This window comes from Gasterosteus aculeatus, chromosome 2 (genome assembly GCF_964276395.1).
Source record: "Gasterosteus aculeatus chromosome 2, fGasAcu3.hap1.1, whole genome shotgun sequence".
NCBI lineage: Eukaryota > Metazoa > Chordata > Actinopteri > Perciformes > Gasterosteidae > Gasterosteus > Gasterosteus aculeatus.
Window position 1 is genome coordinate 21,399,977 of NC_135689.1, and position 24,216 is coordinate 21,424,192.

At 45.9% G+C, this 24,216-nt stretch overlaps 31 non-coding genes across 31 annotated transcripts; all 31 read left to right on the top strand.

The window, feature by feature from the left end:
- Positions 1–584: 584 nt before the first annotated feature.
- Positions 585–656, top strand: trnad-guc (transfer RNA aspartic acid (anticodon GUC)). Its single transcript has one exon. It is a non-coding gene; the product is annotated as a tRNA-Asp (tRNA).
- A 696-nt stretch (positions 657–1,352) lies between these two features.
- trnad-guc (transfer RNA aspartic acid (anticodon GUC)) lies at positions 1,353–1,424 on the top strand. Its single transcript has one exon. It is a non-coding gene; the product is annotated as a tRNA-Asp (tRNA).
- A 696-nt stretch (positions 1,425–2,120) lies between these two features.
- trnad-guc (transfer RNA aspartic acid (anticodon GUC)) lies at positions 2,121–2,192 on the top strand. The gene has a single exon. It is a non-coding gene; the product is annotated as a tRNA-Asp (tRNA).
- A 697-nt stretch (positions 2,193–2,889) lies between these two features.
- trnad-guc (transfer RNA aspartic acid (anticodon GUC)) lies at positions 2,890–2,961 on the top strand. Its single transcript has one exon. It is a non-coding gene; the product is annotated as a tRNA-Asp (tRNA).
- A 696-nt stretch (positions 2,962–3,657) lies between these two features.
- Positions 3,658–3,729, top strand: trnad-guc (transfer RNA aspartic acid (anticodon GUC)). Its single transcript has one exon. It is a non-coding gene; the product is annotated as a tRNA-Asp (tRNA).
- A 696-nt stretch (positions 3,730–4,425) lies between these two features.
- On the top strand, positions 4,426–4,497 carry trnad-guc (transfer RNA aspartic acid (anticodon GUC)). Its single transcript has one exon. It is a non-coding gene; the product is annotated as a tRNA-Asp (tRNA).
- A 696-nt stretch (positions 4,498–5,193) lies between these two features.
- trnad-guc (transfer RNA aspartic acid (anticodon GUC)) lies at positions 5,194–5,265 on the top strand. Its single transcript has one exon. It is a non-coding gene; the product is annotated as a tRNA-Asp (tRNA).
- Positions 5,266–5,961: 696 nt separating this feature from the next.
- On the top strand, positions 5,962–6,033 carry trnad-guc (transfer RNA aspartic acid (anticodon GUC)). Its single transcript has one exon. It is a non-coding gene; the product is annotated as a tRNA-Asp (tRNA).
- Positions 6,034–6,728: 695 nt separating this feature from the next.
- On the top strand, positions 6,729–6,800 carry trnad-guc (transfer RNA aspartic acid (anticodon GUC)). Its single transcript has one exon. It is a non-coding gene; the product is annotated as a tRNA-Asp (tRNA).
- Positions 6,801–7,496: 696 nt separating this feature from the next.
- Positions 7,497–7,568, top strand: trnad-guc (transfer RNA aspartic acid (anticodon GUC)). Its single transcript has one exon. It is a non-coding gene; the product is annotated as a tRNA-Asp (tRNA).
- A 696-nt stretch (positions 7,569–8,264) lies between these two features.
- On the top strand, positions 8,265–8,336 carry trnad-guc (transfer RNA aspartic acid (anticodon GUC)). The gene has a single exon. It is a non-coding gene; the product is annotated as a tRNA-Asp (tRNA).
- Positions 8,337–9,032: 696 nt separating this feature from the next.
- trnad-guc (transfer RNA aspartic acid (anticodon GUC)) lies at positions 9,033–9,104 on the top strand. The gene has a single exon. It is a non-coding gene; the product is annotated as a tRNA-Asp (tRNA).
- A 695-nt stretch (positions 9,105–9,799) lies between these two features.
- On the top strand, positions 9,800–9,871 carry trnad-guc (transfer RNA aspartic acid (anticodon GUC)). The gene has a single exon. It is a non-coding gene; the product is annotated as a tRNA-Asp (tRNA).
- Positions 9,872–10,567: 696 nt separating this feature from the next.
- trnad-guc (transfer RNA aspartic acid (anticodon GUC)) lies at positions 10,568–10,639 on the top strand. The gene has a single exon. It is a non-coding gene; the product is annotated as a tRNA-Asp (tRNA).
- Positions 10,640–11,335: 696 nt separating this feature from the next.
- On the top strand, positions 11,336–11,407 carry trnad-guc (transfer RNA aspartic acid (anticodon GUC)). Its single transcript has one exon. It is a non-coding gene; the product is annotated as a tRNA-Asp (tRNA).
- Positions 11,408–12,103: 696 nt separating this feature from the next.
- Positions 12,104–12,175, top strand: trnad-guc (transfer RNA aspartic acid (anticodon GUC)). The gene has a single exon. It is a non-coding gene; the product is annotated as a tRNA-Asp (tRNA).
- A 696-nt stretch (positions 12,176–12,871) lies between these two features.
- trnad-guc (transfer RNA aspartic acid (anticodon GUC)) lies at positions 12,872–12,943 on the top strand. The gene has a single exon. It is a non-coding gene; the product is annotated as a tRNA-Asp (tRNA).
- Positions 12,944–13,638: 695 nt separating this feature from the next.
- Positions 13,639–13,710, top strand: trnad-guc (transfer RNA aspartic acid (anticodon GUC)). The gene has a single exon. It is a non-coding gene; the product is annotated as a tRNA-Asp (tRNA).
- Positions 13,711–14,406: 696 nt separating this feature from the next.
- On the top strand, positions 14,407–14,478 carry trnad-guc (transfer RNA aspartic acid (anticodon GUC)). The gene has a single exon. It is a non-coding gene; the product is annotated as a tRNA-Asp (tRNA).
- A 696-nt stretch (positions 14,479–15,174) lies between these two features.
- trnad-guc (transfer RNA aspartic acid (anticodon GUC)) lies at positions 15,175–15,246 on the top strand. The gene has a single exon. It is a non-coding gene; the product is annotated as a tRNA-Asp (tRNA).
- A 695-nt stretch (positions 15,247–15,941) lies between these two features.
- On the top strand, positions 15,942–16,013 carry trnad-guc (transfer RNA aspartic acid (anticodon GUC)). Its single transcript has one exon. It is a non-coding gene; the product is annotated as a tRNA-Asp (tRNA).
- A 696-nt stretch (positions 16,014–16,709) lies between these two features.
- trnad-guc (transfer RNA aspartic acid (anticodon GUC)) lies at positions 16,710–16,781 on the top strand. Its single transcript has one exon. It is a non-coding gene; the product is annotated as a tRNA-Asp (tRNA).
- A 696-nt stretch (positions 16,782–17,477) lies between these two features.
- trnad-guc (transfer RNA aspartic acid (anticodon GUC)) lies at positions 17,478–17,549 on the top strand. Its single transcript has one exon. It is a non-coding gene; the product is annotated as a tRNA-Asp (tRNA).
- Positions 17,550–18,245: 696 nt separating this feature from the next.
- On the top strand, positions 18,246–18,317 carry trnad-guc (transfer RNA aspartic acid (anticodon GUC)). Its single transcript has one exon. It is a non-coding gene; the product is annotated as a tRNA-Asp (tRNA).
- A 695-nt stretch (positions 18,318–19,012) lies between these two features.
- trnad-guc (transfer RNA aspartic acid (anticodon GUC)) lies at positions 19,013–19,084 on the top strand. The gene has a single exon. It is a non-coding gene; the product is annotated as a tRNA-Asp (tRNA).
- Positions 19,085–19,780: 696 nt separating this feature from the next.
- trnad-guc (transfer RNA aspartic acid (anticodon GUC)) lies at positions 19,781–19,852 on the top strand. Its single transcript has one exon. It is a non-coding gene; the product is annotated as a tRNA-Asp (tRNA).
- Positions 19,853–20,548: 696 nt separating this feature from the next.
- On the top strand, positions 20,549–20,620 carry trnad-guc (transfer RNA aspartic acid (anticodon GUC)). The gene has a single exon. It is a non-coding gene; the product is annotated as a tRNA-Asp (tRNA).
- Positions 20,621–21,316: 696 nt separating this feature from the next.
- Positions 21,317–21,388, top strand: trnad-guc (transfer RNA aspartic acid (anticodon GUC)). Its single transcript has one exon. It is a non-coding gene; the product is annotated as a tRNA-Asp (tRNA).
- Positions 21,389–22,084: 696 nt separating this feature from the next.
- On the top strand, positions 22,085–22,156 carry trnad-guc (transfer RNA aspartic acid (anticodon GUC)). Its single transcript has one exon. It is a non-coding gene; the product is annotated as a tRNA-Asp (tRNA).
- A 696-nt stretch (positions 22,157–22,852) lies between these two features.
- Positions 22,853–22,924, top strand: trnad-guc (transfer RNA aspartic acid (anticodon GUC)). Its single transcript has one exon. It is a non-coding gene; the product is annotated as a tRNA-Asp (tRNA).
- Positions 22,925–23,619: 695 nt separating this feature from the next.
- On the top strand, positions 23,620–23,691 carry trnad-guc (transfer RNA aspartic acid (anticodon GUC)). The gene has a single exon. It is a non-coding gene; the product is annotated as a tRNA-Asp (tRNA).
- The last annotated feature ends 525 nt before the right edge of the window (positions 23,692–24,216 follow it).

Sequence of the window (24,216 nt, forward strand, 5' to 3'; positions counted from 1 at the left end):
AACAGACTGTTGCTAAAAGCAAGACTCCAGATTGTCACACTTCTATCACTTAGCGAAACTGTGACAATGTTGTCAAAGAAGTGCTGAATCAAACGAATGCATGCAGGAGGACATCTCTCAGATGATGCCAATCGGTTGGCTTCATCAGTGGCCTTATGCGCAGCCTGGAAGAGCTGTTTTTTATTGACCAGTTGCAAGAAGATTACCCGCTGCAGAGAAGGCAGGACAAATGGACAGTGTTTCCGCCTAGTTTCAAACTATGGACCTTTCCTACGTTAGGCGAACGTGATACCACCGCGACACTAAAGAAATCTCGGCTCAATCCACCACTGGTATTGCCCTTTTGTCTTTGCAGAAGTACTTTGGAGAAGGTCTTGAACTAACAAATTCATCAGGCATTGACCATCATCACTATGGAACAGTCTAAATCAGCACCTGCATGTAGGAGGTTGTGGTTTTCAGCCAGGGAGTGGAGGATAGAACAAACTCGGCCTGGAGTGAGTATCCGCCCAAATGGACGCAGTTCAAGTGCATACTTCCTCTTAAGACCGAAGTTGAGGCTGCCAGACAATTTTCCAATACACTCCTCGTTAGTATAGTGGACAGTATCTCTGCTTGTCACGCAGAAGACCAGGGTTCGATTCCCTGACGGGGAGCTTCTTTTCAAAAGGCAACTACAAACTTTTCACTCTCCTTGGCTTCTCCTGTCCTATGCAACACAACTCATGCTGATTAACACTATTTTACTACTGAAACTACAGGTCCTGAACAGACTGTTGCTAAAAGCATGAGTCCAGATAGTCACACTTCTGTCACTTAGCAAAAGTGTGACAATATTGTCAAAGAAGTGCTGAATCAAACGAATGCATGCCGGAGGACATTTCTCAGATGATGCCAATCGGTTGGCTTCATCAGTGGCCTTATGCGCAGCCTGGAAGAGCTGTCTTTTTATTGACCAGTTGCAAGAAGATTCCCCGCTCCAGAGAAAGCAGGTCAAATGGACAGTGTTTCCGCCCAGTTTCAAACTATGGACCTTTCCTACGTTAGGCGAACGTGATACCACCGCGACACTAAAGAAATCTTGGCTCAATCCACAACTGGTATTGCCCTTTTGTCTTTGCAGAAGTACTTTGGAGAAGGTCTTGAACCAACAGATTCATCAGGCATTGACCATCATCACTATGGAATAGTCTAAATCAGCACCTGCATGTATGAGGTTGTGGTTTTCAGCCAGGGAGTGGAGGATAGAACAAACTCGGCCTGGAGTGAGTATCCGCCCAAATGGACACAGTTCAAGTGCATACTTCCTGTTAAGACCGAAGTTGAGGCTGCCAGACAATTTTCAGATGCACTCCTCGTTAGTATAGTGGACAGTATCTCTGCTTGTCACGCAGAAGACCAGGGTTCGATTCCCTGACGGGGAGCTTCTTTTCAAAAGGCAACTACAAACTGTTCACTCTCCTTGGCTTCTCCTGTCCTATGCAACACAACTCATGCTGATTAACACTATTTTACTACTGAAACTACAGGTCCTGAACAGACTGTTGCTAAAAGCATGACTCCAGATAGTCACACTTCTGTCACTTAGCAAAAGTGTGACAATATTGTCAAAGAAGTGCTGAATCAAACGAATGCATGCAGGAGGACATCTCTCAGATGATGCCAATCGGTTGGCTTCATTAGTGGCCTTATGCGCAGCCTGGAAGAGCTGTCCTTTTATTGACCAGTTGCAAGAAGATCCACCGCTGCAGAGAAGGCAGGACAAATGGACAGTGTTTCCGCCCAGTTTCAAACTGGGGACCTTTCCTATGTTAGGCGAACGTGATACCACCGCTACACTAAAGAAACGTTTGCTCAATCCACAACTGGTATTGCTCTTTTGTCTTTGCAGAAGTACTTTGGAGAAGGTCTTGAACTAACAGATTCATCAGGCATTGACCATCGTCACTATGGAACAGTCTAAATAAGCACCTGCATGTATGAGGTCGTGGTTTTCAGCCAGGGAGTGGAGGATAGAACAAACTCGGCCTGGAGTGAGTATCCGCCCAAATGGACACAGTTCAAGTCCATACTTCCTGTTAAGACCGAAGTTGAGGCTGCCAGACAATTTTCAGATGCACTCCTCGTTAGTATAGTGGACAGTATCTCTGCTTGTCACGCAGAAGACCAGGGTTCGATTCCCTGACGGGGAGTGTCTTTTCAAAAGGCAACCACAAACTGTTCACTCACCTTGGCTTCTCCTGTCCTATGCAACACAACTCATGCTGATTAACACTATTTTACTACTGAAACTACAGGTCCTGAACAGACTGTTGCTAAAAGCAAGACTCCAGATTGTCACACTTCTATCACTTAGCGAAACTGTGACAATGTTGTCAAAGAAGTGCTGAATCAAACGAATGCATGCAGGAGGACATCTCTCAGATGATGCCAATCGGTTGGCTTCATCAGTGGCCTTATGCGCAGCCTGGAAGAGCTGTCCTTTTATTGACCAGTTGCAAGAAGAGCCACCGCTGCAGAGAAAGCAGGACAAATGGACAGTGTTTCAGGCCCAGTTTCACACTGGGGACCTTTCCTATGTTAGGCGAACGTGATACCACCGCTACACTAAAGAAACCTCGGCTCAATCCACCACTGGTATTGCCCTTTTGTCTTTGCAGAAGTACTTTGGAGAAGGTCTTGAACTAACAGATTCATCAGGCATTGACCATCGTCACTATGGAACAGTCTAAATAAGCACCTGCATGTGCTTATGTGACAGGAGAAGCCAGGGAGTGGAGGATAGAACAAACTCGGCCTGGAGTGAGTATCCGCCCAAATGGACACAGTTCAAGTGCATACTTCCTCTTAAGACCGAAGTTGAGGATGCCAGAAAATTTTCAGATACACTCCTCGTTAGTATAGTGGACAGTATCTCTGCTTGTCACGCAGAAGACCAGGGTTCGATTCCCTGACGGGGAGCTTCTTTTCAAATGGCAACTACAAACTTTTCATTCTCCTTGGCTTCTCCTGTCCTATGCAACACAACTCATGCTGATTAACGCTATTTTACTACTGAAACTACAGGTCCTGAACAGACTGTTGCTAAAAGCATGAGTCCAGATTGTCACACTTCTGTCACTTAGCAAAAGTGTGACAATGTTGTCAAAGAAGTGCTGAATCCAACGAATGCATGCAGGAGGACATCTCTCAGATGATGCCAATCGGATGGCTTCATTAGTGGCCTAATGCGCAGCCTGGAAGAGCTGTCCTTTTATTGACCAGTTGCAAGAAGAGCCACCGCTGCAGAGAAGGCAGGACAAATGGACAGTGTTTCCGCCCAGTTTCAAACTGGGGACCTTTCCTATGTTAGGCGAACGTGATACCACCGCTACACTAAAGAAACGTTTGCTCAATCCACAACTGGTATTGCTCTTTTGTCTTTGCAGAAGTACTTTGGAGAAGGTCTTGAACTAACAAATTCATCAGGCATTGACCATCATCACTATGGAACAGTCTAAATCAGCACCTGCATGTAGGAGGTTGTGGTTTTCAGCCAGGGAGTGGAGGATAGAACAAACTCGGCCTGGAGTGAGTATCCGCCCAAATGGACGCAGTTCAAGTGCATACTTCCTCTTAAGACCGAAGTTGAGGCTGCCAGACAATTTTCCAATACACTCCTCGTTAGTATAGTGGACAGTATCTCTGCTTGTCACGCAGAAGACCAGGGTTCGATTCCCTGACGGGGAGCTTCTTTTCAAAAGGCAACTACAAACTTTTCACTCTCCTTGGCTTCTCCTGTCCTATGCAACACAACTCATGCTGATTAACACTATTCTACTACTGAAACTACAGGTCCTGAACAGACTGTTGCTAAAAGCATGAGTCCAGATAGTCACACTTCTGTCACTTAGCAAAAGTGTGACAATATTGTCAAAGAAGTGCTGAATCAAACGAATGCATGCCGGAGGACATTTCTCAGATGATGCCAATCGGTTGGCTTCATCAGTGGCCTTATGCGCAGCCTGGAAGAGCTGTCTTTTTATTGACCAGTTGCAAGAAGATTCCCCGCTCCAGAGAAAGCAGGTCAAATGGACAGTGTTTCCGCCCAGTTTCAAACTATGGACCTTTCCTACGTTAGGCGAACGTGATACCACCGCGACACTAAAGAAATCTCGGCTCAATCCACAACTGGTATTGCCCTTTTGTCTTTGCAGAAGTACTTTGGAGAAGGTCTTGAACCAACAGATTCATCAGGCATTGACCATCATCACTATGGAATAGTCTAAATCAGCACCTGCATGTATGAGGTTGTGGTTTTCAGCCAGGGAGTGGAGGATAGAACAAACTCGGCCTGGAGTGAGTATCCGCCCAAATGGACACAGTTCAAGTGCATACTTCCTGTTAAGACCGAAGTTGAGGCTGCCAGACAATTTTCAGATGCACTCCTCGTTAGTATAGTGGACAGTATCTCTGCTTGTCACGCAGAAGACCAGGGTTCGATTCCCTGACGGGGAGCTTCTTTTCAAAAGGCAACTACAAACTGTTCACTCTCCTTGGCTTCTCCTGTCCTATGCAACACAACTCATGCTGATTAACACTATTTTACTACTGAAACTACAGGTCCTGAACAGACTGTTGCTAAAAGCATGACTCCAGATAGTCACACTTCTGTCACTTAGCAAAAGTGTGACAATATTGTCAAAGAAGTGCTGAATCAAACGAATGCATGCAGGAGGACATCTCTCAGATGATGCCAATCGGTTGGCTTCATTAGTGGCCTTATGCGCAGCCTGGAAGAGCTGTCCTTTTATTGACCAGTTGCAAGAAGAGCCACCGCTGCAGAGAAGGCAGGACAAATGGACAGTGTTTCCGCCCAGTTTCAAACTGGGGACCTTTCCTATGTTAGGCGAACGTGATACCACCGCTACACTAAAGAAACGTTTGCTCAATCCACAACTGGTATTGCTCTTTTGTCTTTGCAGAAGTACTTTGGAGAAGGTCTTGAACTAACAAATTCATCAGGCATTGACCATCATCACTATGGAACAGTCTAAATCAGCACCTGCATGTAGGAGGTTGTGGTTTTCAGCCAGGGAGTGGAGGATAGAACAAACTCGGCCTGGAGTGAGTATCCGCCCAAATGGACGCAGTTCAAGTGCATACTTCCTCTTAAGACCGAAGTTGAGGCTGCCAGACAATTTTCCAATACACTCCTCGTTAGTATAGTGGACAGTATCTCTGCTTGTCACGCAGAAGACCAGGGTTCGATTCCCTGACGGGGAGCTTCTTTTCAAAAGGCAACTACAAACTTTTCACTCTCCTTGGCTTCTCCTGTCCTATGCAACACAACTCATGCTGATTAACACTATTCTACTACTGAAACTACAGGTCCTGAACAGACTGTTGCTAAAAGCATGAGTCCAGATAGTCACACTTCTGTCACTTAGCAAAAGTGTGACAATATTGTCAAAGAAGTGCTGAATCAAACGAATGCATGCCGGAGGACATTTCTCAGATGATGCCAATCGGTTGGCTTCATCAGTGGCCTTATGCGCAGCCTGGAAGAGCTGTCTTTTTATTGACCAGTTGCAAGAAGATTCCCCGCTCCAGAGAAAGCAGGTCAAATGGACAGTGTTTCCGCCCAGTTTCAAACTATGGACCTTTCCTACGTTAGGCGAACGTGATACCACCGCGACACTAAAGAAATCTCGGCTCAATCCACAACTGGTATTGCCCTTTTGTCTTTGCAGAAGTACTTTGGAGAAGGTCTTGAACCAACAGATTCATCAGGCATTGACCATCATCACTATGGAATAGTCTAAATCAGCACCTGCATGTATGAGGTTGTGGTTTTCAGCCAGGGAGTGGAGGATAGAACAAACTCGGCCTGGAGTGAGTATCCGCCCAAATGGACACAGTTCAAGTGCATACTTCCTGTTAAGACCGAAGTTGAGGCTGCCAGACAATTTTCAGATGCACTCCTCGTTAGTATAGTGGACAGTATCTCTGCTTGTCACGCAGAAGACCAGGGTTCGATTCCCTGACGGGGAGCTTCTTTTCAAAAGGCAACTACAAACTGTTCACTCTCCTTGGCTTCTCCTGTCCTATGCAACACAACTCATGCTGATTAACACTATTTTACTACTGAAACTACAGGTCCTGAACAGACTGTTGCTAAAAGCATGACTCCAGATAGTCACACTTCTGTCACTTAGCAAAAGTGTGACAATATTGTCAAAGAAGTGCTGAATCAAACGAATGCATGCAGGAGGACATCTCTCAGATGATGCCAATCGGTTGGCTTCATCAGTGGCCTTATGCGCAGCCTGGAAGAGCTGTTTTTTATTGACCAGTTGCAAGAAGATTACCCGCTGCAGAGAAGGCAGGACAAATGGACAGTGTTTCCGCCTAGTTTCAAACTATGGACCTTTCCTACGTTAGGCGAACGTGATACCACCGCGACACTAAAGAAATCTCGGCTCAATCCACAACTGGTATTGCTCTTTTGTCTTTGCAGAAGTACTTTGGAGAAGGTCTTGAACTAACAAATTCATCAGGCATTGACCATCATCACTATGGAACAGTCTAAATCAGCACCTGCATGTAGGAGGTTGTGGTTTTCAGCCAGGGAGTGGAGGATAGAACAAACTCGGCCTGGAGTGAGTATCCGCCCAAATGGACGCAGTTCAAGTGCATACTTCCTCTTAAGACCGAAGTTGAGGCTGCCAGACAATTTTCCAATACACTCCTCGTTAGTATAGTGGACAGTATCTCTGCTTGTCACGCAGAAGACCAGGGTTCGATTCCCTGACGGGGAGCTTCTTTTCAAAAGGCAACTACAAACTTTTCACTCTCCTTGGCTTCTCCTGTCCTATGCAACACAACTCATGCTGATTAACACTATTCTACTACTGAAACTACAGGTCCTGAACAGACTGTTGCTAAAAGCATGAGTCCAGATAGTCACACTTCTGTCACTTAGCAAAAGTGTGACAATATTGTCAAAGAAGTGCTGAATCAAACGAATGCATGCCGGAGGACATTTCTCAGATGATGCCAATCGGTTGGCTTCATCAGTGGCCTTATGCGCAGCCTGGAAGAGCTGTCTTTTTATTGACCAGTTGCAAGAAGATTCCCCGCTCCAGAGAAAGCAGGTCAAATGGACAGTGTTTCCGCCCAGTTTCAAACTATGGACCTTTCCTACGTTAGGCGAACGTGATACCACCGCGACACTAAAGAAATCTCGGCTCAATCCACAACTGGTATTGCCCTTTTGTCTTTGCAGAAGTACTTTGGAGAAGGTCTTGAACCAACAGATTCATCAGGCATTGACCATCATCACTATGGAATAGTCTAAATCAGCACCTGCATGTATGAGGTTGTGGTTTTCAGCCAGGGAGTGGAGGATAGAACAAACTCGGCCTGGAGTGAGTATCCGCCCAAATGGACACAGTTCAAGTGCATACTTCCTGTTAAGACCGAAGTTGAGGCTGCCAGACAATTTTCAGATGCACTCCTCGTTAGTATAGTGGACAGTATCTCTGCTTGTCACGCAGAAGACCAGGGTTCGATTCCCTGACGGGGAGCTTCTTTTCAAAAGGCAACTACAAACTGTTCACTCTCCTTGGCTTCTCCTGTCCTATGCAACACAACTCATGCTGATTAACACTATTTTACTACTGAAACTACAGGTCCTGAACAGACTGTTGCTAAAAGCATGACTCCAGATAGTCACACTTCTGTCACTTAGCAAAAGTGTGACAATATTGTCAAAGAAGTGCTGAATCAAACGAATGCATGCAGGAGGACATCTCTCAGATGATGCCAATCGGTTGGCTTCATTAGTGGCCTTATGCGCAGCCTGGAAGAGCTGTCCTTTTATTGACCAGTTGCAAGAAGAGCCACCGCTGCAGAGAAGGCAGGACAAATGGACAGTGTTTCCGCCCAGTTTCAAACTGGGGACCTTTCCTATGTTAGGCGAACGTGATACCACCGCTACACTAAAGAAACGTTTGCTCAATCCACAACTGGTATTGCTCTTTTGTCTTTGCAGAAGTACTTTGGAGAAGGTCTTGAACTAACAAATTCATCAGGCATTGACCATCATCACTATGGAACAGTCTAAATCAGCACCTGCATGTAGGAGGTTGTGGTTTTCAGCCAGGGAGTGGAGGATAGAACAAACTCGGCCTGGAGTGAGTATCCGCCCAAATGGACGCAGTTCAAGTGCATACTTCCTCTTAAGACCGAAGTTGAGGCTGCCAGACAATTTTCCAATACACTCCTCGTTAGTATAGTGGACAGTATCTCTGCTTGTCACGCAGAAGACCAGGGTTCGATTCCCTGACGGGGAGCTTCTTTTCAAAAGGCAACTACAAACTTTTCACTCTCCTTGGCTTCTCCTGTCCTATGCAACACAACTCATGCTGATTAACACTATTCTACTACTGAAACTACAGGTCCTGAACAGACTGTTGCTAAAAGCATGAGTCCAGATAGTCACACTTCTGTCACTTAGCAAAAGTGTGACAATATTGTCAAAGAAGTGCTGAATCAAACGAATGCATGCCGGAGGACATTTCTCAGATGATGCCAATCGGTTGGCTTCATCAGTGGCCTTATGCGCAGCCTGGAAGAGCTGTCTTTTTATTGACCAGTTGCAAGAAGATTCCCCGCTCCAGAGAAAGCAGGTCAAATGGACAGTGTTTCCGCCCAGTTTCAAACTATGGACCTTTCCTACGTTAGGCGAACGTGATACCACCGCGACACTAAAGAAATCTCGGCTCAATCCACAACTGGTATTGCCCTTTTGTCTTTGCAGAAGTACTTTGGAGAAGGTCTTGAACCAACAGATTCATCAGGCATTGACCATCATCACTATGGAATAGTCTAAATCAGCACCTGCATGTATGAGGTTGTGGTTTTCAGCCAGGGAGTGGAGGATAGAACAAACTCGGCCTGGAGTGAGTATCCGCCCAAATGGACACAGTTCAAGTGCATACTTCCTGTTAAGACCGAAGTTGAGGCTGCCAGACAATTTTCAGATGCACTCCTCGTTAGTATAGTGGACAGTATCTCTGCTTGTCACGCAGAAGACCAGGGTTCGATTCCCTGACGGGGAGCTTCTTTTCAAAAGGCAACTACAAACTGTTCACTCTCCTTGGCTTCTCCTGTCCTATGCAACACAACTCATGCTGATTAACACTATTTTACTACTGAAACTACAGGTCCTGAACAGACTGTTGCTAAAAGCATGACTCCAGATAGTCACACTTCTGTCACTTAGCAAAAGTGTGACAATATTGTCAAAGAAGTGCTGAATCAAACGAATGCATGCAGGAGGACATCTCTCAGATGATGCCAATCGGTTGGCTTCATCAGTGGCCTTATGCGCAGCCTGGAAGAGCTGTTTTTTATTGACCAGTTGCAAGAAGATTACCCGCTGCAGAGAAGGCAGGACAAATGGACAGTGTTTCCGCCTAGTTTCAAACTATGGACCTTTCCTACGTTAGGCGAACGTGATACCACCGCGACACTAAAGAAATCTCGGCTCAATCCACGACTGGTATTGCCCTTTTGTCTTTGCAGAAGTACTTTGGAGAAGGTCTTGAACTAAAAGATTCATCAGGCATTGACCATCATCACTGTGGAATAGTCTAAATCAGCACCTGCATGTATGAGGTCGTGGTTTTCAGCCAGGGAGTGGAGGATAGATCAAACTCGGCCTGGAGTGAGTATCCGCCCAAATGGACGCAGTTCAAGTGCATACTTCCTCTTAAGACCGAAGTTGAGGATGCCAGACAATTTTCAGATACACTCCTCGTTAGTATAGTGGACAGTATCTCTGCTTGTCACGCAGAAGACCAGGGTTCGATTCCCTGACGGGGAGCTTCTTTTCAAATGGCAACTACAAACTTTTCATTCTCCTTGGCTTCTCCTGTCCTATGCAACACAACTCATGCTGATTAACGCTATTTTACTACTGAAACTACAGGTCCTGAACAGACTGTTGCTAAAAGCATGAGTCCAGATTGTCACACTTCTGTCACTTAGCAAAAGTGTGACAATGTTGTCAAAGAAGTGCTGAATCCAACGAATGCATGCAGGAGGACATCTCTCAGATGATGCCAATCGGATGGCTTCATTAGTGGCCTAATGCGCAGCCTGGAAGAGCTGTCCTTTTATTGACCAGTTGCAAGAAGAGCCACCGCTGCAGAGAAGGCAGGACAAATGGACAGTGTTTCCGCCCAGTTTCAAACTGGGGACCTTTCCTATGTTAGGCGAACGTGATACCACCGCTACACTAAAGAAACGTTTGCTCAATCCACAACTGGTATTGCTCTTTTGTCTTTGCAGAAGTACTTTGGAGAAGGTCTTGAACTAACAAATTCATCAGGCATTGACCATCATCACTATGGAACAGTCTAAATAAGCACCTGCATGTATGAGGTCGTGGTTTTCAGCCAGGGAGTGGAGGATAGAACAAACTCGGCCTGGAGTGAGTATCCGCCCAAATGGACACAGTTCAAGTGCATACTTCCTCTTAAGACCGAAGTTGAGGCTGCCAGACAATTTTCAGATGCACTCCTCGTTAGTATAGTGGACAGTATCTCTGCTTGTCACGCAGAAGACCAGGGTTCGATTCCCTGACGGGGAGCTTCTTTTCAAATGGCAACTACAAACTTTTCATTCTCCTTGGCTTCTCCTGTCCTATGCAACACAACTCATGCTGATTAACGCTATTTTACTACTGAAACTACAGGTCCTGAACAGACTGTTGCTAAAAGCATGAGTCCAGATTGTCACACTTCTGTCACTTAGCAAAAGTGTGACAATGTTGTCAAAGAAGTGCTGAATCCAACGAATGCATGCAGGAGGACATCTCTCAGATGATGCCAATCGGATGGCTTCATTAGTGGCCTAATGCGCAGCCTGGAAGAGCTGTCCTTTTATTGACCAGTTGCAAGAAGAGCCACCGCTGCAGAGAAGGCAGGACAAATGGACAGTGTTTATGCCCAGTTTCAAACTGAGGACCTTTCCTATGTTAGGCGATCGTGATACCACCGCTACACTAAAGAAACCTTGGCTCAATCCACCACTGGTATTGCCCTTTTGTCTTTGCAGAAGTACTTTGGAGAAGGTCTTGAACTAAAAGATTCATCAGGCATTGACCATCATCACTGTGGAATAGTCTAAATCAGCACCTGCATGTATGAGGTCGTGGTTTTCAGCCAGGGAGTGGAGGATAGATCAAACTCGGCCTGGAGTGAGTATCCGCCCAAATGGACGCAGTTCAAGTGCATACTTCCTCTTAAGACCGAAGTTGAGGCTGCCAGACAATTTTCAGATACACTCCTCGTTAGTATAGTGGACAGTATCTCTGCTTGTCACGCAGAAGACCAGGGTTCGATTCCCTGACGGGGAGCTTCTTTTCAAATGGCAACTACAAACTTTTCATTCTCCTTGGCTTCTCCTGTCCTATGCAACACAACTCATGCTGATTAACGCTATTTTACTACTGAAACTACAGGTCCTGAACAGACTGTTGCTAAAAGCATGAGTCCAGATTGTCACACTTCTGTCACTTAGCAAAAGTGTGACAATGTTGTCAAAGAAGTGCTGAATCCAACGAATGCATGCAGGAGGACATCTCTCAGATGATGCCAATCGGATGGCTTCATTAGTGGCCTAATGCGCAGCCTGGAAGAGCTGTCCTTTTATTGACCAGTTGCAAGAAGAGCCACCGCTGCAGAGAAGGCAGGACAAATGGACAGTGTTTATGCCCAGTTTCAAACTGAGGACCTTTCCTATGTTAGGCGAACGTGATACCACCGCTACACTAAAGAAACCTCGGCTCAATCCACCACTGGTATTGCCCTTTTGTCTTTGCAGAAGTACTTTGGAGAAGGTCTTGAACTAACAGATTCATCAGGCATTGACCATCGTCACTATGGAACAGTCTAAATAAGCACCTGCATGTATGAGGTCGTGGTTTTCAGCCAGGGAGTGGAGGATAGAACAAACTCGGCCTGGAGTGAGTATCCGCCCAAATGGACACAGTTCAAGTCCATACTTCCTGTTAAGACCGAAGTTGAGGCTGCCAGACAATTTTCAGATGCACTCCTCGTTAGTATAGTGGACAGTATCTCTGCTTGTCACGCAGAAGACCAGGGTTCGATTCCCTGACGGGGAGCGTCTTTTCAAAAGGCAACCACAAACTGTTCACTCACCTTGGCTTCTCCTGTCCTATGCAACACAACTCATGCTGATTAACACTATTTTACTACTGAAACTACAGGTCCTGAACAGACTGTTGCTAAAAGCAAGACTCCAGATTGTCACACTTCTATCACTTAGCGAAACTGTGACAATGTTGTCAAAGAAGTGCTGAATCAAACGAATGCATGCAGGAGGACATCTCTCAGATGATGCCAATCGGTTGGCTTCATCAGTGGCCTTATGCGCAGCCTGGAAGAGCTGTTTTTTATTGACCAGTTGCAAGAAGATTACCCGCTGCAGAGAAAGCAGGACAAATGGACAGTGTTTCAGGCCCAGTTTCACACTGGGGACCTTTTCTATGTTAGGCGAACGTGATACCACCGCTACACTAAAGAAACCTTGGCTCAATCCACCACTGGTATTGCCCTTTTGTCTTTGCAGAAGTACTTTGGAGAAGGTCTTGAACCAACAGATTCATCAGGCATTGACCATCATCACTATGGAATAGTCTAAATCAGCACCTGCATGTATGAGGTTGTGGTTTTCAGCCAGGGAGTGGAGGATAGAACAAACTCGGCCTGGAGTGAGTATCCGCCCAAATGGACACAGTTCAAGTGCATACTTCCTGTTAAGACCGAAGTTGAGGCTGCCAGACAATTTTCAGATGCACTCCTCGTTAGTATAGTGGACAGTATCTCTGCTTGTCACGCAGAAGACCAGGGTTCGATTCCCTGACGGGGAGCTTCTTTTCAAAAGGCAACTACAAACTGTTCACTCTCCTTGGCTTCTCCTGTCCTATGCAACACAACTCATGCTGATTAACACTATTTTACTACTGAAACTACAGGTCCTGAACAGACTGTTGCTAAAAGCATGACTCCAGATAGTCACACTTCTGTCACTTAGCAAAAGTGTGACAATATTGTCAAAGAAGTGCTGAATCAAACGAATGCATGCAGGAGGACATCTCTCAGATGATGCCAATCGGTTGGCTTCATCAGTGGCCTTATGCGCAGCCTGGAAGAGCTGTTTTTTATTGACCAGTTGCAAGAAGATTACCCGCTGCAGAGAAGGCAGGACAAATGGACAGTGTTTCCGCCTAGTTTCAAACTATGGACCTTTCCTACGTTAGGCGAACGTGATACCACCGCGACACTAAAGAAATCTCGGCTCAATCCACAACTGGTATTGCTCTTTTGTCTTTGCAGAAGTACTTTGGAGAAGGTCTTGAACTAACAAATTCATCAGGCATTGACCATCATCACTATGGAACAGTCTAAATCAGCACCTGCATGTAGGAGGTTGTGGTTTTCAGCCAGGGAGTGGAGGATAGAACAAACTCGGCCTGGAGTGAGTATCCGCCCAAATGGACGCAGTTCAAGTGCATACTTCCTCTTAAGACCGAAGTTGAGGCTGCCAGACAATTTTCCAATACACTCCTCGTTAGTATAGTGGACAGTATCTCTGCTTGTCACGCAGAAGACCAGGGTTCGATTCCCTGACGGGGAGCTTCTTTTCAAAAGGCAACTACAAACTTTTCACTCTCCTTGGCTTCTCCTGTCCTATGCAACACAACTCATGCTGATTAACACTATTCTACTACTGAAACTACAGGTCCTGAACAGACTGTTGCTAAAAGCATGAGTCCAGATAGTCACACTTCTGTCACTTAGCAAAAGTGTGACAATATTGTCAAAGAAGTGCTGAATCAAACGAATGCATGCCGGAGGACATTTCTCAGATGATGCCAATCGGTTGGCTTCATCAGTGGCCTTATGCGCAGCCTGGAAGAGCTGTCTTTTTATTGACCAGTTGCAAGAAGATTCCCCGCTCCAGAGAAAGCAGGTCAAATGGACAGTGTTTCCGCCCAGTTTCAAACTATGGACCTTTCCTACGTTAGGCGAACGTGATACCACCGCGACACTAAAGAAATCTCGGCTCAATCCACAACTGGTATTGCCCTTTTGTCTTTGCAGAAGTACTTTGGAGAAGGTCTTGAACCAACAGATTCATCAGGCATTGACCATCATCACTATGGAATAGTCTAAATCAGCACCTGCATGTATGAGGTTGTGGTTTTCAGCCAGGGAGTGGAGGATAGAACAAACTCGGCCTGGAGTGAGTATCCGCCCAAATGGACACAGTTCAAGTGCATACTTCCTGTTAAGACCGAAGTTGAGGCTGCCAGACAATTTTCAGATGCACTCCTCGTTAGTATAGTGGACAGTATCTCTGCTTGTCACGCAGAAGACCAGGGTTCGATTCCCTGACGGGGAGCTTCTTTTCAAAAGGCAACTACAAACTGTTCACTCTCCTTGGCTTCTCCTGTCCTATGCAACACAACTCATGCTGATTAACACTATTTTACTACTGAAACTACAGGTCCTGAACAGACTGTTGCTAAAAGCATGACTCCAGATAGTCACACTTCTGTCACTTAGCAAAAGTGTGACAATATTGTCAAAGAAGTGCTGAATCAAACGAATGCATGCAGGAGGACATCTCTCAGATGATGCCAATCGGTTGGCTTCATCAGTGGCCTTATGCGCAGCCTGGAAGAGCTGTTTTTTATTGACCAGTTGCAAGAAGATTACCCGCTGCAGAGAAAGCAGGACAAATGGACAGTGTTTCAGGCCCAGTTTCACACTGGGGACCTTTTCTATGTTAGGCGAACGTGATACCACCGCTACACTAAAGAAACCTTGGCTCAATCCACCACTGGTATTGCCCTTTTGTCTTTGCAGAAGTACTTTGGAGAAGGTCTTGAACCAACAGATTCATCAGGCATTGACCATCATCACTATGGAATAGTCTAAATCAGCACCTGCATGTATGAGGTTGTGGTTTTCAGCCAGGGAGTGGAGGATAGAACAAACTCGGCCTGGAGTGAGTATCCGCCCAAATGGACACAGTTCAAGTGCATACTTCCTGTTAAGACCGAAGTTGAGGCTGCCAGACAATTTTCAGATGCACTCCTCGTTAGTATAGTGGACAGTATCTCTGCTTGTCACGCAGAAGACCAGGGTTCGATTCCCTGACGGGGAGCTTCTTTTCAAAAGGCAACTACAAACTGTTCACTCTCCTTGGCTTCTCCTGTCCTATGCAACACAACTCATGCTGATTAACACTATTTTACTACTGAAACTACAGGTCCTGAACAGACTGTTGCTAAAAGCATGACTCCAGATAGTCACACTTCTGTCACTTAGCAAAAGTGTGACAATATTGTCAAAGAAGTGCTGAATCAAACGAATGCATGCAGGAGGACATCTCTCAGATGATGCCAATCGGTTGGCTTCATCAGTGGCCTTATGCGCAGCCTGGAAGAGCTGTTTTTTATTGACCAGTTGCAAGAAGATTACCCGCTGCAGAGAAGGCAGGACAAATGGACAGTGTTTCCGCCTAGTTTCAAACTATGGACCTTTCCTACGTTAGGCGAACGTGATACCACCGCGACACTAAAGAAATCTCGGCTCAATCCACAACTGGTATTGCTCTTTTGTCTTTGCAGAAGTACTTTGGAGAAGGTCTTGAACTAACAAATTCATCAGGCATTGACCATCATCACTATGGAACAGTCTAAATCAGCACCTGCATGTAGGAGGTTGTGGTTTTCAGCCAGGGAGTGGAGGATAGAACAAACTCGGCCTGGAGTGAGTATCCGCCCAAATGGACGCAGTTCAAGTGCATACTTCCTCTTAAGACCGAAGTTGAGGCTGCCAGACAATTTTCCAATACACTCCTCGTTAGTATAGTGGACAGTATCTCTGCTTGTCACGCAGAAGACCAGGGTTCGATTCCCTGACGGGGAGCTTCTTTTCAAAAGGCAACTACAAACTTTTCACTCTCCTTGGCTTCTCCTGTCCTATGCAACACAACTCATGCTGATTAACACTATTCTACTACTGAAACTACAGGTCCTGAACAGACTGTTGCTAAAAGCATGAGTCCAGATAGTCACACTTCTGTCACTTAGCAAAAGTGTGACAATATTGTCAAAGAAGTGCTGAATCAAACGAATGCATGCCGGAGGACATTTCTCAGATGATGCCAATCGGTTGGCTTCATCAGTGGCCTTATGCGCAGCCTGGAAGAGCTGTCTTTTTATTGACCAGTTGCAAGAAGATTCCCCGCTCCAGAGAAAGCAGGTCAAATGGACAGTGTTTCCGCCCAGTTTCAAACTATGGACCTTTCCTACGTTAGGCGAACGTGATACCACCGCGACACTAAAGAAATCTCGGCTCAATCCACAACTGGTATTGCCCTTTTGTCTTTGCAGAAGTACTTTGGAGAAGGTCTTGAACCAACAGATTCATCAGGCATTGACCATCATCACTATGGAATAGTCTAAATCAGCACCTGCATGTATGAGGTTGTGGTTTTCAGCCAGGGAGTGGAGGATAGAACAAACTCGGCCTGGAGTGAGTATCCGCCCAAATGGACACAGTTCAAGTGCATACTTCCTGTTAAGACCGAAGTTGAGGCTGCCAGACAATTTTCAGATGCACTCCTCGTTAGTATAGTGGACAGTATCTCTGCTTGTCACGCAGAAGACCAGGGTTCGATTCCCTGACGGGGAGCTTCTTTTCAAAAGGCAACTACAAACTGTTCACTCTCCTTGGCTTCTCCTGTCCTATGCAACACAACTCATGCTGATTAACACTATTTTACTACTGAAACTACAGGTCCTGAACAGACTGTTGCTAAAAGCATGACTCCAGATAGTCACACTTCTGTCACTTAGCAAAAGTGTGACAATATTGTCAAAGAAGTGCTGAATCAAACGAATGCATGCAGGAGGACATCTCTCAGATGATGCCAATCGGTTGGCTTCATTAGTGGCCTTATGCGCAGCCTGGAAGAGCTGTCCTTTTATTGACCAGTTGCAAGAAGAGCCACCGCTGCAGAGAAGGCAGGACAAATGGACAGTGTTTCCGCCCAGTTTCAAACTGGGGACCTTTCCTATGTTAGGCGAACGTGATACCACCGCTACACTAAAGAAACGTTTGCTCAATCCACAACTGGTATTGCTCTTTTGTCTTTGCAGAAGTACTTTGGAGAAGGTCTTGAACTAACAAATTCATCAGGCATTGACCATCATCACTATGGAACAGTCTAAATCAGCACCTGCATGTAGGAGGTTGTGGTTTTCAGCCAGGGAGTGGAGGATAGAACAAACTCGGCCTGGAGTGAGTATCCGCCCAAATGGACGCAGTTCAAGTGCATACTTCCTCTTAAGACCGAAGTTGAGGCTGCCAGACAATTTTCCAATACACTCCTCGTTAGTATAGTGGACAGTATCTCTGCTTGTCACGCAGAAGACCAGGGTTCGATTCCCTGACGGGGAGCTTCTTTTCAAAAGGCAACTACAAACTTTTCACTCTCCTTGGCTTCTCCTGTCCTATGCAACACAACTCATGCTGATTAACACTATTCTACTACTGAAACTACAGGTCCTGAACAGACTGTTGCTAAAAGCATGAGTCCAGATAGTCACACTTCTGTCACTTAGCAAAAGTGTGACAATATTGTCAAAGAAGTGCTGAATCAAACGAATGCATGCCGGAGGACATTTCTCAGATGATGCCAATCGGTTGGCTTCATCAGTGGCCTTATGCGCAGCCTGGAAGAGCTGTCTTTTTATTGACCAGTTGCAAGAAGATTCCCCGCTCCAGAGAAAGCAGGTCAAATGGACAGTGTTTCCGCCCAGTTTCAAACTATGGACCTTTCCTACGTTAGGCGAACGTGATACCACCGCGACACTAAAGAAATCTCGGCTCAATCCACAACTGGTATTGCCCTTTTGTCTTTGCAGAAGTACTTTGGAGAAGGTCTTGAACCAACAGATTCATCAGGCATTGACCATCATCACTATGGAATAGTCTAAATCAGCACCTGCATGTATGAGGTTGTGGTTTTCAGCCAGGGAGTGGAGGATAGAACAAACTCGGCCTGGAGTGAGTATCCGCCCAAATGGACACAGTTCAAGTGCATACTTCCTGTTAAGACCGAAGTTGAGGCTGCCAGACAATTTTCAGATGCACTCCTCGTTAGTATAGTGGACAGTATCTCTGCTTGTCACGCAGAAGACCAGGGTTCGATTCCCTGACGGGGAGCTTCTTTTCAAAAGGCAACTACAAACTGTTCACTCTCCTTGGCTTCTCCTGTCCTATGCAACACAACTCATGCTGATTAACACTATTTTACTACTGAAACTACAGGTCCTGAACAGACTGTTGCTAAAAGCATGACTCCAGATAGTCACACTTCTGTCACTTAGCAAAAGTGTGACAATATTGTCAAAGAAGTGCTGAATCAAACGAATGCATGCAGGAGGACATCTCTCAGATGATGCCAATCGGTTGGCTTCATCAGTGGCCTTATGCGCAGCCTGGAAGAGCTGTTTTTTATTGACCAGTTGCAAGAAGATTACCCGCTGCAGAGAAGGCAGGACAAATGGACAGTGTTTCCGCCTAGTTTCAAACTATGGACCTTTCCTACGTTAGGCGAACGTGATACCACCGCGACACTAAAGAAATCTCGGCTCAATCCACGACTGGTATTGCCCTTTTGTCTTTGCAGAAGTACTTTGGAGAAGGTCTTGAACTAAAAGATTCATCAGGCATTGACCATCATCACTGTGGAATAGTCTAAATCAGCACCTGCATGTATGAGGTCGTGGTTTTCAGCCAGGGAGTGGAGGATAGATCAAACTCGGCCTGGAGTGAGTATCCGCCCAAATGGACGCAGTTCAAGTGCATACTTCCTCTTAAGACCGAAGTTGAGGATGCCAGACAATTTTCAGATACACTCCTCGTTAGTATAGTGGACAGTATCTCTGCTTGTCACGCAGAAGACCAGGGTTCGATTCCCTGACGGGGAGCTTCTTTTCAAATGGCAACTACAAACTTTTCATTCTCCTTGGCTTCTCCTGTCCTATGCAACACAACTCATGCTGATTAACGCTATTTTACTACTGAAACTACAGGTCCTGAACAGACTGTTGCTAAAAGCATGAGTCCAGATTGTCACACTTCTGTCACTTAGCAAAAGTGTGACAATGTTGTCAAAGAAGTGCTGAATCCAACGAATGCATGCAGGAGGACATCTCTCAGATGATGCCAATCGGATGGCTTCATTAGTGGCCTAATGCGCAGCCTGGAAGAGCTGTCCTTTTATTGACCAGTTGCAAGAAGAGCCACCGCTGCAGAGAAGGCAGGACAAATGGACAGTGTTTCCGCCCAGTTTCAAACTGGGGACCTTTCCTATGTTAGGCGAACGTGATACCACCGCTACACTAAAGAAACGTTTGCTCAATCCACAACTGGTATTGCTCTTTTGTCTTTGCAGAAGTACTTTGGAGAAGGTCTTGAACTAACAAATTCATCAGGCATTGACCATCATCACTATGGAACAGTCTAAATAAGCACCTGCATGTATGAGGTCGTGGTTTTCAGCCAGGGAGTGGAGGATAGAACAAACTCGGCCTGGAGTGAGTATCCGCCCAAATGGACACAGTTCAAGTGCATACTTCCTCTTAAGACCGAAGTTGAGGCTGCCAGACAATTTTCAGATGCACTCCTCGTTAGTATAGTGGACAGTATCTCTGCTTGTCACGCAGAAGACCAGGGTTCGATTCCCTGACGGGGAGCTTCTTTTCAAATGGCAACTACAAACTTTTCATTCTCCTTGGCTTCTCCTGTCCTATGCAACACAACTCATGCTGATTAACGCTATTTTACTACTGAAACTACAGGTCCTGAACAGACTGTTGCTAAAAGCATGAGTCCAGATTGTCACACTTCTGTCACTTAGCAAAAGTGTGACAATGTTGTCAAAGAAGTGCTGAATCCAACGAATGCATGCAGGAGGACATCTCTCAGATGATGCCAATCGGATGGCTTCATTAGTGGCCTAATGCGCAGCCTGGAAGAGCTGTCCTTTTATTGACCAGTTGCAAGAAGAGCCACCGCTGCAGAGAAGGCAGGACAAATGGACAGTGTTTATGCCCAGTTTCAAACTGAGGACCTTTCCTATGTTAGGCGATCGTGATACCACCGCTACACTAAAGAAACCTTGGCTCAATCCACCACTGGTATTGCCCTTTTGTCTTTGCAGAAGTACTTTGGAGAAGGTCTTGAACTAAAAGATTCATCAGGCATTGACCATCATCACTGTGGAATAGTCTAAATCAGCACCTGCATGTATGAGGTCGTGGTTTTCAGCCAGGGAGTGGAGGATAGATCAAACTCGGCCTGGAGTGAGTATCCGCCCAAATGGACGCAGTTCAAGTGCATACTTCCTCTTAAGACCGAAGTTGAGGCTGCCAGACAATTTTCAGATACACTCCTCGTTAGTATAGTGGACAGTATCTCTGCTTGTCACGCAGAAGACCAGGGTTCGATTCCCTGACGGGGAGCTTCTTTTCAAATGGCAACTACAAACTTTTCATTCTCCTTGGCTTCTCCTGTCCTATGCAACACAACTCATGCTGATTAACGCTATTTTACTACTGAAACTACAGGTCCTGAACAGACTGTTGCTAAAAGCATGAGTCCAGATTGTCACACTTCTGTCACTTAGCAAAAGTGTGACAATGTTGTCAAAGAAGTGCTGAATCCAACGAATGCATGCAGGAGGACATCTCTCAGATGATGCCAATCGGATGGCTTCATTAGTGGCCTAATGCGCAGCCTGGAAGAGCTGTCCTTTTATTGACCAGTTGCAAGAAGAGCCACCGCTGCAGAGAAGGCAGGACAAATGGACAGTGTTTATGCCCAGTTTCAAACTGAGGACCTTTCCTATGTTAGGCGAACGTGATACCACCGCTACACTAAAGAAACCTCGGCTCAATCCACCACTGGTATTGCCCTTTTGTCTTTGCAGAAGTACTTTGGAGAAGGTCTTGAACTAACAGATTCATCAGGCATTGACCATCGTCACTATGGAACAGTCTAAATAAGCACCTGCATGTATGAGGTCGTGGTTTTCAGCCAGGGAGTGGAGGATAGAACAAACTCGGCCTGGAGTGAGTATCCGCCCAAATGGACACAGTTCAAGTGCATACTTCCTCTTAAGACCGAAGTTGAGGCTGCCAGACAATTTTCAGATGCACTCCTCGTTAGTATAGTGGACAGTATCTCTGCTTGTCACGCAGAAGACCAGGGTTCGATTCCCTGACGGGGAGCTTCTTTTCAAATGGCAACTACAAACTTTTCATTCTCCTTGGCTTCTCCTGTCCTATGCAACACAACTCATGCTGATTAACGCTATTTTACTACTGAAACTACAGGTCCTGAACAGACTGTTGCTAAAAGCATGAGTCCAGATTGTCACACTTCTGTCACTTAGCAAAAGTGTGACAATGTTGTCAAAGAAGTGCTGAATCCAACGAATGCATGCAGGAGGACATCTCTCAGATGATGCCAATCGGATGGCTTCATTAGTGGCCTAATGCGCAGCCTGGAAGAGCTGTCCTTTTATTGACCAGTTGCAAGAAGAGCCACCGCTGCAGAGAAGGCAGGACAAATGGACAGTGTTTATGCCCAGTTTCAAACTGAGGACCTTTCCTATGTTAGGCGATCGTGATACCACCGCTACACTAAAGAAACCTTGGCTCAATCCACCACTGGTATTGCCCTTTTGTCTTTGCAGAAGTACTTTGGAGAAGGTCTTGAACTAAAAGATTCATCAGGCATTGACCATCATCACTGTGGAATAGTCTAAATCAGCACCTGCATGTATGAGGTCGTGGTTTTCAGCCAGGGAGTGGAGGATAGATCAAACTCGGCCTGGAGTGAGTATCCGCCCAAATGGACGCAGTTCAAGTGCATACTTCCTCTTAAGACCGAAGTTGAGGCTGCCAGACAATTTTCAGATACACTCCTCGTTAGTATAGTGGACAGTATCTCTGCTTGTCACGCAGAAGACCAGGGTTCGATTCCCTGACGGGGAGCTTCTTTTCAAATGGCAACTACAAACTTTTCATTCTCCTTGGCTTCTCCTGTCCTATGCAACACAACTCATGCTGATTAACGCTATTTTACTACTGAAACTACAGGTCCTGAACAGACTGTTGCTAAAAGCATGAGTCCAGATTGTCACACTTCTGTCACTTAGCAAAAGTGTGACAATGTTGTCAAAGAAGTGCTGAATCCAACGAATGCATGCAGGAGGACATCTCTCAGATGATGCCAATCGGATGGCTTCATTAGTGGCCTAATGCGCAGCCTGGAAGAGCTGTCCTTTTATTGACCAGTTGCAAGAAGAGCCACCGCTGCAGAGAAGGCAGGACAAATGGACAGTGTTTATGCCCAGTTTCAAACTGAGGACCTTTCCTATGTTAGGCGAACGTGATACCACCGCTACACTAAAGAAACCTCGGCTCAATCCACCACTGGTATTGCCCTTTTGTCTTTGCAGAAGTACTTTGGAGAAGGTCTTGAACTAACAGATTCATCAGGCATTGACCATCGTCACTATGGAACAGTCTAAATAAGCACCTGCATGTATGAGGTCGTGGTTTTCAGCCAGGGAGTGGAGGATAGAACAAACTCGGCCTGGAGTGAGTATCCGCCCAAATGGACACAGTTCAAGTCCATACTTCCTGTTAAGACCGAAGTTGAGGCTGCCAGACAATTTTCAGATGCACTCCTCGTTAGTATAGTGGACAGTATCTCTGCTTGTCACGCAGAAGACCAGGGTTCGATTCCCTGACGGGGAGCGTCTTTTCAAAAGGCAACCACAAACTGTTCACTCACCTTGGCTTCTCCTGTCCTATGCAACACAACTCATGCTGATTAACACTATTTTACTACTGAAACTACAGGTCCTGAACAGACTGTTGCTAAAAGCAAGACTCCAGATTGTCACACTTCTATCACTTAGCGAAACTGTGACAATGTTGTCAAAGAAGTGCTGAATCAAACGAATGCATGCAGGAGGACATCTCTCAGATGATGCCAATCGGTTGGCTTCATCAGTGGCCTTATGCGCAGCCTGGAAGAGCTGTTTTTTATTGACCAGTTGCAAGAAGATTACCCGCTGCAGAGAAGGCAGGACAAATGGACAGTGTTTCCGCCTAGTTTCAAACTATGGACCTTTCCTACGTTAGGCGAACGTGATACCACCGCGACACTAAAGAAATCTCGGCTCAATCCACCACTGGTATTGCCCTTTTGTCTTTGCAGAAGTACTTTGGAGAAGGTCTTGAACTAAAAGATTCATCAGGCATTGACCATCATCACTGTGGAATAGTCTAGATCAGCACCTGCATGTATGAGGTCGTGGTTTTCAGCCAGGGAGTGGAGGATAGATCAAACTCGGCCTGGAGTGAGTATCCGCCCAAATGGACGCAGTTCAAGTGCATACTTCCTCTTAAGACCGAAGTTGAGGCTGCCAGACAATTTTCAGATGCACTCCTCGTTAGTATAGTGGACAGTATCTCTGCTTGTCACGCAGAAGACCAGGGTTCGATTCCCTGACGGGGAGCTTCTTTTCAAATGGCAACTACAAACTTTTCATTCTCCTTGGCTTCTCCTGTCCTATGCAACACAACTCATGCTGATTAACGCTATTTTACTACTGAAACTACAGGTCCTGAACAGACTGTTGCTAAAAGCATGAGTCCAGATTGTCACACTTCTGTCACTTAGCAAAAGTGTGACAATGTTGTCAAAGAAGTGCTGAATCCAACGAATGCATGCAGGAGGACATCTCTCAGATGATGCCAATCGGATGGCTTCATTAGTGGCCTAATGCGCAGCCTGGAAGAGCTGTCCTTTTATTGACCAGTTGCAAGAAGAGCCACCGCTGCAGAGAAGGCAGGACAAATGGACAGTGTTTATGCCCAGTTTCAAACTGAGGACCTTTCCTATGTTAGGCGATTGTGATACCACCGCTACACTAAAGAAACCTTGGCTCAATCCACCACTGGTATTGCCCTTTTGTCTTTGCAGAAGTACTTTGGAGAAGGTCTTGAACTAAAAGATTCATCAGGCATTGACCATCATCACT